The sequence below is a fragment of the Monodelphis domestica genome, chromosome 1 (assembly GCF_027887165.1).
Source record: "Monodelphis domestica isolate mMonDom1 chromosome 1, mMonDom1.pri, whole genome shotgun sequence".
Classification (NCBI taxonomy): domain Eukaryota; kingdom Metazoa; phylum Chordata; class Mammalia; order Didelphimorphia; family Didelphidae; genus Monodelphis; species Monodelphis domestica.
Window position 1 is genome coordinate 382,686,839 of NC_077227.1, and position 18,120 is coordinate 382,704,958.

Genomic DNA, 18,120 nt, shown 5'->3' on the forward strand with positions numbered 1-18,120 from the left:
CTGGACTAATTATTTTACTGGTTTACAGAACTCCTGGATGTGGAAACTTTCCAATGTAATATGGCACCTTCTCTGTAATTTATAGGCTTAGAGAGCTTCATAGAATATGAGAGGTAAAGCGACTCACCTGAAGTCATTCAGTCACAACGCTAGAAAAAGGACTTGAATTCAAGTCTCCCTGGTTTTGGGGCTGACTCTCTCCCTATTATACCAATGAAATTTTTATTAATGGAGAGAATTTTGAAGGAAAGAAGCTGAACTATAAGATATTGTAAGACACCTACAAAATCCCAACGATACTCAGTATTTTCTTTAAGAGTATAGTTTGCTATTAGTACTAACACTTTTTTCTTTTCAAGATAAATGTCTGTGCAATAAAGAATGTTATCTCCAGCCTTCTTACCTTTTACAGATGTCATTTGCTGGATTCTCATAGATTTCCATGTCCAAAGCACAAATGACTACCTCCAGATTAAAAACCAAGTCATTTCTAATACTTCAGTAATTAATTCTGTACTAGGTAGAAACTTTGCTAATTTGACTAGTTTAGGACATGTTCATTTGGGTTCAACTGAAAGATTTCTAAACCATTAAAGTAGTCCATAGATGGAATGGACTGCCTTGGGATGCAATGATTGATCTCATCACTGGAATTCTTGAAGAAGAGCCCTTGACAAACCCTGGAGGAATTTAGAAAGGTAATTCTTGCTTCAGGTCTGGGTCTGAACAGCTGATCTCTAAGTCTTCTATAGTAAAGACCCCTGAATCTGGAGTCATGAGGTCTGAATTCTAGTTCATCTTAAATCTCCCATTTATAAAACAAGGACAATAATCAACCACACCATTTAGAGTCCTTGTGAGCAATGGGCTTTATGAATCCTAAAACTATTCGAACGTGAGTTATGATTATCTTATAATTATATAATACAATTATTCTTCTTCTAGTAAAAGGACATTCTTTAAATGTCCTCTCTCAATCCACACTTGCCATTTGAGGAATTTTTTAATTAAGAAGAGCTTGGCAGGAACAGCTGGATAGTTCAGTGGATTAAGAGTCAGACCTAGAAATGGGAGGTCCTAGGTTCAAATCCGGCCTCAGATACTTCCTAGTTGTGTGATCCTAGGCAAGTCACTTAACCCCTATTGCCTAGCCCTTACCTCTCTTCTGCCTTAGAACTAATACATAGTCATGATTCTAAGAAAGAAGATAAGGGTTAAAAAAAAATAGAAGAGCTTAGAGAGACAAGTAAAGGCCTTAAATTTAAAGGGAGTAAATTTTTTTAAAATATATTTTATTTGATCATTTCCAAGCATTATTCGTTAAAGACATAGATCATTTTCTTTTCCTCCCCCCCACCCCCCATAGCCGACGCGTAAATCCACTGGGCATTAGATGTTTTCTTGATTTGAACCCATTGCTTTGTTGATAGTATTTGCATTAGAGTGTTCATTTAGAGTCTCTCCTCTGTCATGTCCCCTCAACCGCTGTATTCAGGCAGTTGCTTTTCCTCGGTGTTTCCACTCCCATAGTTTATCCTTTGCTTATGAATAGTGTTTTTTCTCCTGGATCCCTGCAAATTGTTCAGGGACATTACACCGCCACTAATGGAGAAGTCCATTACGTTCGATTATACCACAGTGTATCAGTCTCTGTGTACAATGTTCTCCTGGTTCTGCTCCTCTCGCTCTGCATCACTTCCTGGAGGTTGTTCCAGTCTCCATGGAACTCCTCCACTTTATTATTCTAAAGGGAGTAAACTTTAAATGTTGTAATTTCAAATATAAGACTGGGGTGGGGGGGCATTTTCAGGTAGAGTGTCTCTTAAGTGCTCTACAAATCACTTTGTGTCATGTATGTTCTGGATGGAATTATACAGTGAGAATTTTTTAAAAAGCATTCATACCCTTTGACCCAGTGGTACATTATGATATTTCCTCAGGATATAATGCATGGAAAATAATGAACTTATATAAAACTTTTCTTACCATTATAATTCATAGTAGAAAAAAACACTTAGGGAAACAATCTATGTAGGGAATGACAGCAAATTGTGACATATGAATGTTATGAAACATTACTGTATCATAAAGAAGTGAAAAATATAAGAATATGAATATAAAAAAGACTCGTATAAAAATATATAAAGCAAAGAAGAATTAAAAGTACAGCATATATCCTGATAGCAACTGTGCAAATTATAAAAGCAGTAATGACACAAAAACCTGGACAGATATGCTGGACTTACCATGTACCAGGCATTGTGCTGAGAGCTTTACAAATGTTATCTCATTGGGATTAAGTGGGAAAATGCTTTTTGCCATTAACCTTGTTAAAATTATACTTTTTTGAAAATATAGACACTAGAAAATTCTAGTTTCATGATTAATCACTTTTCCCCTTTTCCTTTTATTTTGTTTATCTGAATAGGTAACATTCAAATGTAATAATTACATGCAATATTTATGCATATTAATTTGGACATGCAAATTAATTGATTTGGGTATATTTTTCTCATTATAAAAAAGAAATGACAAATATGAAGAATACAAAAAAGATGAAGACACAAAATGATGCATGATTGCAATCCCTCCTTATTCCCAATGATATCGACAGAAAAGAGAATGGAAAAGCATTGAAGGATAAATAAGACCTTATTTGCATAAATCTAGGATCTTTAATTAAATTGATATGATTATTTTCCATTGCTAATACAGATCACAGTCAATCAATAAGCATTTATTAGGTGTCTTTTGTGTTCCAGGCAACTCTCTTCATCACTTAACATTTAGTTTTCATGAGACATTGAAGTTGAATATATTAATCATCTGGTGATCAATTTTATAGTGATGAGAAATATTATATTGTTATTTTTAAAGCTAATTTGTATTTTTAAAATAAGAATAGTTTGGAGCTTATGATTTTCTTTATGATTTTGTCTCATATTTTGTTATTTGGTATTCATTGGTAATTTAATAATGAGGCTGATGGTGTAGTCAGAATGTTCATTTAGTTGCTACTGCCATAGTAATTGTTGTTTACATCAGGCTTACCTCCTTGTTTTTTACAACCTGTAGAAAAGCAGGCTGTCACTTAAATCAATAGAAATAGAAAAGGTAGCACATACCTTGGCCACCAGATGGTGGTATATGCAAGCCACCCATCAAGAGATTTCATTAAGAAAGACTATAGTATTCCCTACTGCTCCCCAGTGGGCCCCCACTTCAGAAATTCTTAAGACTACTATCATTCACCCAGCACTGAGTTCATAGGGTTCAAAGAAGTGTCCTGGCCTGATTAAAAATTTAGCCTGGGGGAAAAAAAAGAAATGGACTAACATTCTGAAATATGAAAATTATGGCATTCTTGGCCTGGTTCTCGAGAAATCCTTCCCTCTCATTTGAGCAACATTATTTTTAAAATGTCAACACCTCTCTTTTTGGTGACCCTATGGTTTATTAAAACACAATGAAGTAGATAATTAAGTGTGACTGCCACAGCAAAATTGCACGGACACAGCTTTTCCCAGACCATTCTTCTTGTTGATGCTCCAGATCATTATCACCATTCCTACAGTATGGGGAGAAGAATTAAGGGAAGAATTTGCTTGGCCAGAACCTCAGGGTTGACTCTTAGAGGCAAATGTGATACGGGAAGACAGATGAATTTCTGATCTCCCACTCCTCACTCCTTTCTCTCTTGAGAATTTCAATCCTTACACCATCCTGGAACTCTCATATCCTCTTTAGTAGTGATGATCCCCACAAACTTAATCAACAACTTACAAAGAGAGCTCTCAGTTCTGAGTCCCGGTCATGGCATGGCATGAAGTATCTAAGAGAACAAAGCAGAAGCATGGTTTTCCTGGTAGTTTTCTGGCTCATCCTATCTTTTTTTGTCTTCAGTGCTTAAATTCACCCCCATGGGAAAAAACTAGCAAAACAGCTGCATGGGACAAATGGAATGGAATGGTAGTCGGTTAGGCAGTCTGAATGTAAAGATGCATTAACCAGTCCTTCCTCAGGACAAAATCAAAGATCATCTAAGGGGAAAAGACTTGTTTTGCATACTTATATACAAAATGTTTCTCTCTTTTCCCTGATCTTTCATATGATTTCATTCCTGATCCCCATATTCAGTACTTATTTTCAATGATTTGACTCAGTGTCCCCTGTGGCAACCATCAGGATATCTCAGACTTCTACAAAGCTGAAATACGTTGCAAGCTCTACTATTTTAAGGTTATTTAAAAAATTCTCATCCTTTTTTAAAGGGTGAAGAATGATTTCTAAGGTAGCCAAGCAAAGAAAGAATTCAGCCTTCTTTACTACATTCAACCTAACCTACCCAAGCCTAGAGATACAGGTAGCAAGGTACTCCTTTTCTGCACACATGATTATTAAAATCTCTTGAATCAATTAATTAATCAATGATCATTTTATTAAACATTGAGTTGAAACAATCCCTCCTCTTAAAGAACTTGTATTCTATTCATGAAGATAATATATGCATATAAGATATCTAAAATAAATATGTACCAAACATATGCAGGATTGAATACAAATTAGCTAATTACAAGGTAGGTAAATAGGACTGGGTACTGGAACTTAAAGATCCAAAGGTCTAGACAGCTCATAAAATCACAAGTTTAGAACTGGAATGGATGTCATCCAATCCAATCTCTTTATTTTGTATATAGCATCTCTTTTGGGGCAAATTCCCTCAGCTCCTATTTTCAAAGGCAGTGGTTTCTTCAGGGTTCTATCAAATGGTAATGCTGAGGGGCTAAGGACTTTTAATGCTGGGACTCACAAGCCCCATCTGTTGTTTTATCCCTAATAATAATCAACTAGCTGACTTCAGTTTGCTCTTACAAGAAAGTATTTCCTCAGCAGGAATCTCCAGGACAGGTATTATAAAAAAAAAATCCCTAAACTGGGAGCATTGGATTCACTATAGGCAAGCCCATTAGGAAGGATAAATATGATAATGATCCAAAGACTGGGCCTTTATTGGCCAACATCCTATTATATGTAGCTGAAAAAAACAGAGGACCAGAGAAATTAAATAATAGTAAATGGATGAACTAGATTCAAAACTAGGTTTTCTAGACTTCAAATATGGCACTTTTTTCCATGTCCCAACCTAGGAAGGAAGACAGGAAGGCAAGAAAGAAGAAAGAAAGGAAGAAGGAAGGAAGGAAGGAAGGAAGGAAGGAAGGAAGGAAGGAAGGAAGGAAGGAAGGAAGGAAGGAAGGAAGGGAAGAAGGAAGGAAGGAAAAGAAAATATAGTTGATGCAGAAAGGCACGACTCATAATCCTCCTAGCACTTCACAGTGCAAACCTGTAGAGGCTTCCAAAGTGTATTGGAATTGGCCTGATGCATCTATTGGAATGAATCTTGGGTCTTAAATGGGAGGAATCCACTCTCTTATTTTCTCTGTAATCTTGGGCAATCACCTTCACCTCTCTTGGTCCCAGTTTTCTTCTTCAAGAAAAACTATAATTATATTTGTAATCACTATTTAAATATGAATTATTACATACTAAAAGAGGGGATTTGTTTTCAAAGGTATCTTTACAACTTTATGATCCATATCAAGAAAATCTTGCTACCCCCAAACATGTAACCTTTCTGTATGTAGTCTTTGGAGTTTATTGAGAAATATGAAGTGACTGGAACTGCCAGTTGGGTCTAGACTGAGGAAAGAAACCAGCCCCAAGTAAAATCCACTGAATCCCCTTTCTAAAAAGTTCAGCCTCCTGCCTTGCTCAACATGACACTAATCCAGGGGCACTTCTCCTTTGGTAATTACAGGCATAATGAGTCCATTTCCTTATTTCAGAGCTCAAAATAAGTACATTGGCATTTCTTTTAGTAGAGGGAACATTTAAAGCTTTAGTTCAGAGATTGAGAGAGGAATAGATTTTTTTTTAAAATTAACTTTGCATTCTAAACTTTGTGTTAAAAACCATCTGTTCTCATGCGAGAGTAGGGGGAAAGAGGCAGTGACAGATTTTCATCAGCAAGCTGTTAAATTAACCCCCTTTTGCTGCTTGCAGCTTGTTTTATTCAATCAGCCTTGATTAAGAACATAGGTTCGATTCTGCAAGAAACAAATTCCTCTGTGTCTTTAAGAAATCATTTTAAAGAGTCTTTTATTAGGAAGCATTACTGGCTAACCGATACAACATGCTACCAGCGTGAATCATCCGATTCAGAGTGACAAGAAAGCAGCTTGAAAAACTCACCCAGCCAAAATATTGGCAGGCACCAGTCATTGGGGCCAGATTCCATCTCCTTTCTACAAAACGTTTTCCGTTGTGATTTCAAGTCCCTTTCAGGGGTGTGTCGGTATTTTGACTCTGTCCCTGCCTGCGGGGGCCCCCAGAATCACAGAATTCTCGAAATTAGAGCTGGAAAGGCCCTATGGGGTCACCTTGCTGGGGCCCCTTGGTTCCCCCCTCTCGCAAGACTGTTCCCTATGGTGTATCCTCCAGTGTCCTAGCCAGTCGGGTTTTTAATTTTTTTTACATTTTTTTTTATTAACAACACATGTCATAGAAACATCTCCCAGACTCTGACAGCAGAAACAACATCAAGCATAAGCAACTAACCCAAATGGATGGATTCCAGCTAGAAATGCAGCAGCACTCTACATCCTCAGGTAGAAAAATGCGCGGCTTCATCCATTGCGGCTCCCCACCCCCCACCCCCAAGCCCTACCCTCGGGCCCAATTCCCAGGCTCGGGGCAGCAGCTTCCTTTAGCTCAAACACAGGCAATGGCAGAACCCCATGTTAATTACTGTACGTTTCCACTGTAAAGGGTGTCAGGGAAATAGAAGAGGCAATTAATGCAACCCGGCTCCGGCATACAAAAGATTCATATATTCTGACTGGAGGCCAATCGCAGACTCAGCCCTCTTGAAAAGAGCCGTGATAGAAACTTAATTCCACTCCTTTCAGTCCCGTTCAGACTGTGAAATCCACACAATCGGGCTGTTCTCTTAAAAGGGAGGGAAAAGAAGGGCCCTAATGGAGAGTTGCCCCGTTTGCTGGGCCCAGAGCTGGGAGAGTTCACTTTGGGGACAAGGACTTCACACCATGTGCAAAGCCCCAAAGTCTGTTTGGCAACAATGTTTCTCATTAGACAAGGAGGCAGCTTCCCTCTGTCCTCTCCACGCTTGCTTTGATTGGATTACATCCCTCCCTCTCTCTTGAACATCTGCTCGGTCAGGTACTGGAAAAGAAGGTGGGGGGTGGGGGAGAGAGGGCGGGTAGGAGCTGGTGTTAAGGAGTAGCCAGCCAATACTCACTCTCCCCTTCTTTCCCCATGTCCTGCGATAACTCACTTAAGAACCTCTGTTCCTCAATTTTCTCCTCGATAAAATGAAATTAAAACTCTGGAAGAGAGGTCTCCGGGGACCTGATTTTACAGCTGAGTCCTGATTAGTGCAAACAGTGAATTCCTCTGAAGTGGCCATATTATTTGAGTCCATACTGCATATTTCCATTGGGCTTGAACCAAATGCAAATGATAACTGATCAGAGAGAATTCGAATATTTGCTACCGCGGTGGAATGGGACGAGAAGTCATTATTTGCCCTAATTGGGATGCAGTTGTAGTTCCAATTGGTACCAACTACTGTGATGTGATTTTTTTCTCTCTCGATGTCTTTATTATTTTATTTTCCAAAGTACATGTAAATGGTTTTATTAATCATTTTCTGACATTTTACAAACCAAATTATTTCTCTCCCTGCCAAATTTCCTCTTTCTGTGGCATGATTTTGGGCAAAAACAAACAAGCAAACAAACAAAAAAGAAAAAAAAAACCCTTCTTGTTTGTAAAATAAAGGGGATGCTCTAACCATTCTGGAAAGTAATCTGGAACTATATAGCCAAAGTTAGCCAACTGTGCATATCCTTTGATCTAAGGGCATCAGGCATATACCTCAAAGAAGGAAAGGAACTGCATGTACAAAAATAATTATAGCAATTCTTTTGGTAGTATTAGAGAACTGGAAACAAAGTGGACATAAACCAATTAGAAAAATAATTATGGAGAATAAACAAATTATGTTATATGGAGGTAATGGAATATTATTGTGATATAAGAAATAACCAATATAATGGATTCAGGGAAACCTGGGAAAATTCATGAGTGTATAAAAAGTGAAAAGAATGAAAACACTTTATACAAATGACTACAATAATGTAAAGGAAAACAGCTTTAAAGGATTTCAGAATTCTGATCCATACAATGAACAATTCTGATTTTAGAGGACAATGATAAACCAGGCTTCTCACCTGTTGGTAGAAATGTGATAGACCTCTGCTACTCAAACCTTTTGTAGAAGATCAGAGTTAAAGAGAATGAATAGGTAAAGGAAAAAGATTGGGAGGAGATATTTTAAAAATACTCAGAGAGACTCTATGATCCAAAATAATGTAACCTAAAAATCAGTTTAATGATGATAAAAATTGTTTGATTGTCATCTGTAATAGGCTAACACTGCATACAAATGGTTTGGACATGAAACATAATAAAAATTCAAATAAATACATATGTGATTTTGTTGTCACATTCATGTTGAAGGAGACATCAGGAAAATCCCGAGGAGCTCAGACTAAGTTTGGGAACTCAATTTTGAAGGAAACCATAATGGATAGCATACCAGGTAAGATAAAAGGACCTGGGTTCAAATCAGACCTCAAACACTTCCAAGCTGTGTAACCCTAGGCAAGTCACTTAACCCCCTATTACCTAACCCTTGCTGCTCTACTGTCTTAGATCTGATGCGGACAGATTGTAAGGGAGGAAGGAAGGAAGAAAGGAAGGAAACCAGTGAAGTTCATTTTAATGCTATCTCTCTGTAAAAACTATTATTTCATATCCAAAAGAGATTACAGATGAAAGATACACTTTGTTAATTCATAATCTCACAAATTATTGGAAATCTTATGTTCAAAATACAAACTGATATATTTTCAATGCCAACAAGATGAGGGGAAATATAATTTGGCAATATATACCCCAAAGCAATGATATCATACATATGATGTTCTAGAATCATTGTACTATGTCATTCCCAATTTAAAAAATCTCAGGAAAGACTAACAGCAAGAGAAAGGGGGAGGGGGAGATGGAGAGAGAAAAGAAAAGAGAGGAGAGGAGAAGAGAAAAGAAGAGAAGGGAGAAGAGAAAAGAAAAAAAGAGAATCAATGAAAAATTTTAAATACTCAGAAGAGAGCAGGGGGAATTTCAGAAAGGAAAAGAGACAAGTAGGGAAATTTTGTTAACTATCTAGTTAAATTTAACATGTACTTTAAAAAACTACATAGCAAAACTCCATTTCATATACAGTCTTCTTTTTATTATATGCTGAAATATTCATATGTGTAAAATTCATAGTAAAAATAAAATTAGAGAGTTGAAGTGAGACGCTTTAAGTTTCCATACAACTGAAATTCTTTGATTCCTGAACCCTTTCTGCTTCTTCTTCTGTATGACTAGAAAGTTATTTCATGGAGCAATCTGAGGCAACTCTGGATTTTCCAGGGAATCTGGTCAATTTGACCTCCTTTGAAAAATGTGAAAAGCTCAGGTCAGAAGCTAACAGATTCTTCTAGCCCCAGAAGCTTATTTCAACACCATGCCATTTCTCCTGACTTTGATGGCTAGCACCCTTATTATTTTTTAAGGAAAATTTATCATATATTCATTTGGAGTCAATTTCATGAATCCATATAGTATATTTTTATAGTATTCTGTATCCAAGACAGGGAGTGCATGTTGTTGTTCATTCATTTTCAGTAATGTCCAAGTCTTCATGATTCCATTTGGGGTTTTCTTGGCTAAGATCCTGGAGAGATTTGCCATTTCCTTCTCAGCTTTCTCTCTCTCTCTCTCTCTCTCTCTCTCTCTCTCTCTCTCTCTCTCTCTCTCTCTCTCTCTCTCTCTCTCATAGATAAAGAAACTGAGTCAGAGTTAAGTGACTTGCCCAGGATCACACAGCTAATAAATGTCTGAGGACAGATTTGAATTCAAGAAGTTGTCTTCTTGACCCTAGGACTGGAACTCGAAGCATGGTGCACCTAGCTATCCCTAGGAAGTGCATGCCCATTGAATAAAAGCTCTCTTACTTAAAGGCTTTTAGGAGATCAGAGGTAAAGAAATATTCATTAATTATAGTTGATCTTCATCCATTCTTCAGTATTTTGAGAGACTTTCTTGTGAGGAAGTGTTCAGATAGATATTCTTTAGAACTTTAAAGGGATCTCACCTTTGTGCTATACCATCCAAAAGAGCAACGTTCAAACCTCTAAGCTCAGCTAAAGTGTCTGGTGGATTTTGATACCAGGTATCATAGGATCACATCATTACAGAATCTTCAAGGTTCAAGGGACTTCCAAGAATGGCAAGCCCACATCATAAATGACTAGGAATTGTCTCAACAATATTCCTAACAAATTATCATTAAGAGTCTGAAAACAACCATTGATGGGAGTTCAATAACTCTCCAAGGCAGTCACTTACATTTTGAAGCTTCAGTAATTAATGAGTATTTCTTTATATCAAACCAATATCTGCTTTTATGCAACTTCCATCCATTCTGAGAATGTTAAAGTTGAAAGGTACGTTAATGAGAAGCTTATACAACTTTCTAGTTTAGAAGAAACTGAGGTCCAGAGATGTGACATGACTATCTAGAAGGAAACTCTTGAGTAGGGATTTGGTCAAGCTGAAATCTTCACAATTTTCCCTTAACTTCCTGCCCCTGAAATTTTTTTTTGCTTTTAAATTTTATTATATTTTCTCTTCCACATTACATATAAATAGAATTTTAAATAAGTGGAATGTGACTCCTTTCACAATGTAACAAATGCTGTTTTTCTGACATTTTGTGCTTTATATTCTTTGCTTTCCTCCCTGTATGAAATGACCAATAATATGGTATAGATTATACATATGTTATAATGTAATATGTATTTCCATGTTTGTCATGTCATGGGAAACACATTCCACTTATACAAGAAGAAAAAACTTATAAAGGAAATGAAGTGGAAAATGATATGCTTCAATCTGCATTTAGACTCCAGTTCCTTCTATGGTGGTGGATAGCATTTTTCATTATGAATCCCTTAGAGTTGTCTTGGATCCTTGCACTGTTAGAGTTAAATCACTCACAGTTGATCATTGTATATTACTGTTGTTACTGTGATCCCCTCCCCTTCACCTCCACCTTACCCTAGTACCTCTATAGCCTAACATGTAATTATACATGCCAGGAGATTATACCTACAACAAAACATACTTTCAGACATTTCTTGATTTCATGTAGTTGACTAAAAATCAATAAAATTTTGTTTTGGTATCTACTTATAATATTCAGAAAATGAAAAGATGTGATCACTCATTTTAATAGTAACAAAACATTTCCACTGTCATCTCATATGGTTGTTATTATAGGTGTAATATGCTTCACTGTGGACTATTTTGTATTTTTCTTATGTTTGTGACTTATTGTGGCCAAAGAATTCATTACCCATTGGCCAACTCTACTGATAATGGGCTCTCAAGGTTTACCTCAACTAGTCCTTTGCCATGGAGAAACTTCTCTTTTGATGATTTGTCCAGCAATATCATCAGGTCAGGGGTGTTGATTGGATTCTAACAAAAGGATGTCCTGGATCAAAACTGATAAAATTTATTCCTTCATTCAATAAGGACTTTTTTAAAGGCCCTTTTTGTGATAGGCACTATGCTAGATATAGGAATTCCCTTTATATGGACCTCACCTGTTCTTTGATGACATTATGCTGATTGTACCAGACCCTAGGCTACAAAATTCTTTCTCAACAAAATTCATAGCCACTCAAAAGAAATCATTGTAATAATCCTTAAAGGACAAAAATGGGTAAAGAAAACACATTGTCCAATCCATGTGCAGCAGGCCAGGGTATCTTGGTATTCCAGTCCTTTGTGATCCATGAAATTCACTTTAAACTTTTCTCCCTTTTTTATTATTGTAAGCTTGACAAATATCAGCAAACTTGAGGCTTTCTGCATATAGACTTAGGACAGAAAAAGAACTCTTGCATATGAAACTGTCAATCTCTATTACAACTTTTTTTGTGTGTGTATGTGAGGAGGGGAGTGCTATATTTAAAACTGAATGCTGTAGTTACAATACTATTGGTGTCCCTTTCTGAATTTCCTTTGCCTCACTTCTATTTTTTAATGTTTCATTGATAATCTTTTTTCTTTTTTTCTTTTTTCGTCACTTTCACCACCCACCAACTTCCCCTCAAATCCTGTCTCCCTCCCACTCCCTTTGTAACAAATAAATATATATGTATTTACATAAATATCTATGTATATGTACATTCATGCACATATATGTGTGTACAATATATATATAATCTATATATGGACAATGTCTGAAAATTTACTTCTCATTCCTACCTCTCTGCTAAGGGGAAGTGGGAAGCACACTCCATCACCGTCTTCTGGGGTGCTGATTGGTTATTGTGTTGATCAGTGTTCTGAAGTTTTTCACCACTGTTTTCATGAAATATGCCATCATGAATGAATAAACCATCATGAAAGTTGGTATGGTGAATCATCTTTGTTCCATGCCTCTATATGTCCCTTACTCATAAGGACTCTCTTTGTCATGTCCTGGAATTGTTTCTTTCTTGCACTTGTATCCCACATCTGGTTCAAATGAAGATGGTTGTTATAGTTCTCTCCCCCTATATTTGCTTTCTTCTTTGGTTGGCTTGTTTGGAATATATCTACATGAACACACCCTCACTGGAGAAACCCTACTGGAGAACTTGACACTGTTTGCTTATGATCAGAACGCTCAGTAATGCTTTGCTAAGGATTGGGTTTCTTCATATTGCTAAAGGTTGGATGATTTGGGATTAGTAACTTTTGCTGACTGGAACTGCTAGAAATAGTAACAAACTTGCACATTCAGCGAGGACCCACATTACCCTGTCATAGACTGGATGTTAAAGGCAGACAATAATCCCTAATAATGGTATAATAACTCTGTTTAGCACCCTATCATTGTTGAGAGTTACAATATTGCCTAGAGCATCCACCAAGGTAGGCTAAACCAAACACTGCCACTTCATGAGCAACTGATGTTTTCCATCAGAAGTTAACATCATCAATATGCTTCCAAATATGGGAGTTAGAAAGGACTTTTGATAAAATGCACATATCCTGTTGAGTATCCTTGTCAATAAACAGCAGTGGTGACTGTGAACTCCTTTCTTGACTTAACTCTGAATCCTAAGTAAAAAGAAAATATGCACATGCATAGTACATGGTGACTTACTTAAAATACACCTGCTGAGTTGTACCTTGAGTTAGTCAGTGAGATAAGTAGTGACCCTGAGATTGAATAGGAAGGACAAAACAGGATGGATTATAACTATGAGGTTGCATGGTAAATCAGTCATTCCACGTGGCATCTGTGCATGCCATGGCTTCTTGGAGCCACAGATGAGAGATGGGTGAGAAGTGGACACTAAAGATAGATGAGCGATACTGAAAAGGGATCAGTAAGCCTTCACATCAGAGGTACTATTCCTCCTTGAACACTGTAATACACCTCACCAAGGCAGATATGTACATTTTCTAAAACTAGGGAGGAAGGGGATGGAGCATTAAAGGTTAAGTGACCTTTCTAGAATAATACAGCCAATATAAATCAGAGGAAGGGTTTGAAGGCTGATCTTCCTGACTTCAAGGCCAATTCTCTATTCTCTATACCATCAATGAAAAACTACCAACAAGAAATATAATTAAAATATTACTCAGGAAATGTATGATTGGAAAAGCAGTTGGACTAATCTTACAGTGAGAGCTAAGGATAATAGAAGGGCAAATTAGGAGTTGTACTTGCCCCCAGTGGTTGTTACAATACATGGAGGAAATATTTTATTTTAAATTGTATATGAATCCCTGTTAATTGTATTTCTAAAAAACTGAACCATATTTTAAATCTATTGGCTATTTAGAAGAGCCTGTTGTAAAAACTTAAAAGAAAACATTTTTGTAGTCTTGTCACATCCTAATTTAATAATCTGATGAATTTTCCTAAAACACATGTAGCTATGTTATTGCCTTTAATGTTGGTATTATTGTTATGATAGCACCTCTATAGATACATGGCAGTAAGAGACTCTGAATACAGTGTGTGTGTGTTGGTTGGGGAGGGAGATAGTTTAAAAAAGAGTTTTGGAGTGACATTAGGAGGCCCAACTCCCTATTCTAACACTTGGTAACTTTGTGACCATTTAAATTTTAGGAAACCTCAGTTTTCTCTTTTATGAAAAGTGTCAATAACCACAACTAACATTTATATAGCACCTTAAGTATTTCGAAACACTTAATATATTTTATCTTGTTTATTTCTCACACCAATTTTGTGAAATTGGTACTGTTTTTATTACCAGAAACCTGCAGATGAGAAAACTAAAAGTGGATGGAGGACTTGCTAAGGGTGAAATCTGAACCCAGATCATTCTATTACCATGTCCAGTAGTCCATCTGCTGATCCATGTTGCTTTATCTGCCTTTAGGATTGTTTCATTGCTCAATTGTTTTCAGTCTTTTCTAACTCACCATATCTCCATTTGGAGTGTTTTAATCAAAGATACTGGAGTAGTTTGACATTTCCTTCTCCAGATCATCTTATAGGTGAGGAAACTGAGGCAAAGAGGGATTAAGTAACTTGCCTAGGGTCACTCAGCCACTAAATGTCTGAGGCCAGATTTGAAGTCAGAAAGATGAGTCTTCCTGAATCTAGGCCTGACACTCCATCCACTAGGCAGATCTAGCTGTCCTCTACCTCACCCCAACCTCAGGGCATTACAGGGTTGTTATAAGGAAAATACTTTGTAAACTGTATAGCCAAAAGGAATGTTTGCTATCATTATTAGGAACTACTGATAGTGGATAACAAAGAATTGATAGAACTAAAATACTCCCAAGATACACAAAGATAAGATGAAATTATCAGAAGAAGGGAGTGGCAGAAATTAAATAGGAAAGCTGATAAGGATCATTCCAGTTCATAGACTTTTTTGTTGTTGTTGTTTTTGAGTTGAATCTATGGTTTTATCGTTGAAGATAACTCTCTAGTGAGGAAACTCTGTCTCTGCAGATCTGAAATACTTCTGTAAGAGTCTTAGAGTTCCTTAAGAGGAGAGATCAAGGGACTTCCCAGAGTTCCACAGGTTCATCAACTATCAAATAGAATCATTTGAATGTTTGTTTTATTAAAAGAGTGTGGAGATGAGGTCTTTTCTGTTTTGACTTCAGAAAGCCCTGTAAAAAGTATTACTATACTCAAGAGAGAAAAAATAACTTATATATGCAGGACATATATTCAGGAACTACCTGAGTTTGGATCTTATCTTTGACACTCACTAGTTTCTGTCCCTTTGGGTCAATATTGTAATCTCTCTGTATCTCACTTTCCTTATCTCTAAAATGAGGATAATGATGCTTATAGTACTTAACTCAAAAGATTGTTTTGAGAATCAATCAAGTATGTAAAAGAATTTGTGAAATTAAGGAAGCCATATAAATGTGAATGAATTTTCTGATTATTAGAATCCAACTCAATGAAATTCAACCAGGCTTTATGAATTTATTACTTTGACAAAGAGAACTCTATGTTCACATAGGGGAAATACAAAGTTTTGGGAGGGAGGACCCATTCCCTTCTCACAGAGTGATGTCCTATACTTAGATAATAGTAGCACACAATGGTCCTTGGTTAGTATATCAGAGAGGTAGCAAATAATGGTATCTTAGAATGCCAATACTGACAGATGAGAGTGTCAGCAAGGAATGTTCTGACCATGACAAGAGATGGTACCATGGATCCCAGGTGGCCAATGACTTCAGGGCTGCCTATAAAATGAAGAGAGTGGACCAGATGGTCTGTAACATTCCTTCCAGTTTGATGATCCTATGAGGGTATGACTCTTCCTAGACAGTCCTTTTTTTGAGGCCGCATGGTCAGGATTCTACTATGAGAGATGATCCACTCTAAGAAGAAAAGTTATTTTCCCATGAAAATGAATGATTATGTGAGAGAATGGAAAGTGTTTTGGAGTAGGAAACTGCAGAACTGGGGCTGAGTTCTGGCTTTGTTAACTATTATCCATGTGAATTTATACAAGTTATTTTTCTTCCTGAGTCTCAGTATCCCTACCTGTAAAGTAGATTTTGTTATCTCACAAATTTGTTTGAAACTGCAAAGAATTTATTATTTTTATTGTTTTTTTTTTTATTTTACTCTGGGTTAGAGGACTGTTCTAGGAATCTTAATAAACTTAGGAAAATTGGACAATTTTCATTTTAACTAGAAAATCCCAAAATGCTTTTTGAGTCAGTGGTGACAGAGAAATCAGAGGATGAAATATGAACTGATGCAAAGTGAAATGAGCTATCTGTTTAGTTAGCTCTCTTTTCCAATTATACATTGAGGGACAGTATAGTACAGTGCAATGACTGTCCCATCTATAGAAAGAAATCATATGTTCCAATCTTAGTGCTGCTATTTTGGTGTGACTTTGGGTGAATCACTTTAATTCTCTGGGGTCCATTTATTCATTTGTAAAATGGAAGAGTTAGAATCAGAGACTCCAAAGCTTCTTCCTCTTCTTGGAGCCATGATACTATGATCTCTATGATATAATTGGTGCTACTTCTTGCATGCCATTTATAGTATCGTTTATATTCTCTATGTAGCCCATTAGTATCAACTCTTTTTCTCTCTTACTCCTTGCATGACCCTCAAATGTTAGTCTTTGGAAATTAGGTTTGTTCCATGATTTTTGGCATCCTTAGAAAATCATCAAGGGGTGTATGAGTGTTCAAGGAGGACTAGGACTTCTGGTGTGAGGTTTTGCTGAGCCCTTTTCAGGGCTACTCATCTACCTTTGGTGTCTGTCTGGCACTCAACTCTGACCTTTGGCTCTAAGAAGCATGTGCAACAACCATCCTTTAGTAAACTGTCTTGGCAGATGGACTAAATCAGTTTGAAAGTAACTGATGGGTCACAAACTTAGAGAGTTGGGAGTGATGTCTATCTCAAGTACATGAAGACTTCCCTTGGCCAAATGGTCAAACATGTAAGGGGGAAATGGGGTTAATTTTAAAAGGGTTGGACTTGATTATTTAAGAGTGTGGTCAATAGGAATTTAATTAATTCCAAAGAGATTTGATTTACAATTTATTTACAAAATGTAGAGAGTGAAGTAAGAAATTAGAGAGAGGATAAGGTAAGATATCTAGCCTAAATACTAAGTAATTTACTCCCGGTCCCTGGGCAGGGAGAGTTAGTTCTTAACCAGAGGGGCCTGGGCCCTTGTAGCCAAGGCCCTGGGAATGCAGGGAATCTCTCTCAAGAGGATAGGTCTCTCCTGAGGTTAGTCTCTTCTGAATATCCAGCAGTTAAGAGTCAGCTTTTCACTCAACATGTGTCAGTCTAAAGGAACAGGGTCTCAGATCCAGTCAACAGATCCTTCTGCCCCTCTTCACCAGCCTCAACTCAAAAGCATGAAGAATTTAACTCCTTTCAGGAAGTTGTCACTCCCTTTTAAAGACATTTTTTCTTGTGTCACTTACTGTGTCTTCCCCTAATTCTATGTCTACCAATCACAGTTTATGCTCTGCTCTAGGACTGCCCAGAAGGCAGTCAGTCGATTCTGATTCATCACCCACTATCACACATGTGGGTCACAGACCTCCCCCACTCAAGTGTGAATGGGGTGTTTGTGTCTTTGGTGAGGTGATTAAATCTAAAATGGGCAGATCTTCATACTCAACTTTTAAGTAGGGTGTTTACACTTTGGGGATTAAGATCTAAAAATAGGCTTGAGTTACAATTTAAATCTTCACAATCAGGGGAGAGTTAAATTTAATATTCACAAATGAGAGTTATTTGTTCCAACAGCCATTATGGTGAATAATGGAGGTGCTGTGGTATGCTTAGAATTTCATCAGACATATAAGATATCAAGGTCATATACTGCATCTTGGGCCATCAGCAGTTGTCCTGAATTGTGTCTTGCCACTGGACTT

At 37.0% G+C, this 18,120-nt stretch overlaps 1 long non-coding RNA gene across 2 annotated transcripts; it reads left to right on the forward strand.

Moving 5' to 3' along the window:
* Positions 1-4,182: 4,182 nt before the first annotated feature.
* Positions 4,183-9,251, forward strand: LOC107650732 (uncharacterized). Of its 2 annotated transcripts, none has more exons than XR_001626610.2 (3): positions 4,183-4,371; positions 6,563-6,665; positions 8,599-9,251. It is a non-coding gene; the product is annotated as an uncharacterized LOC107650732 (long non-coding RNA). The 2 variants fall into 2 exon arrangements; XR_008911083.1 differs by lacking the exon at positions 8,599-9,251 and adding an exon at positions 7,150-7,237.
* Positions 9,252-18,120: the final 8,869 nt, after the last annotated feature.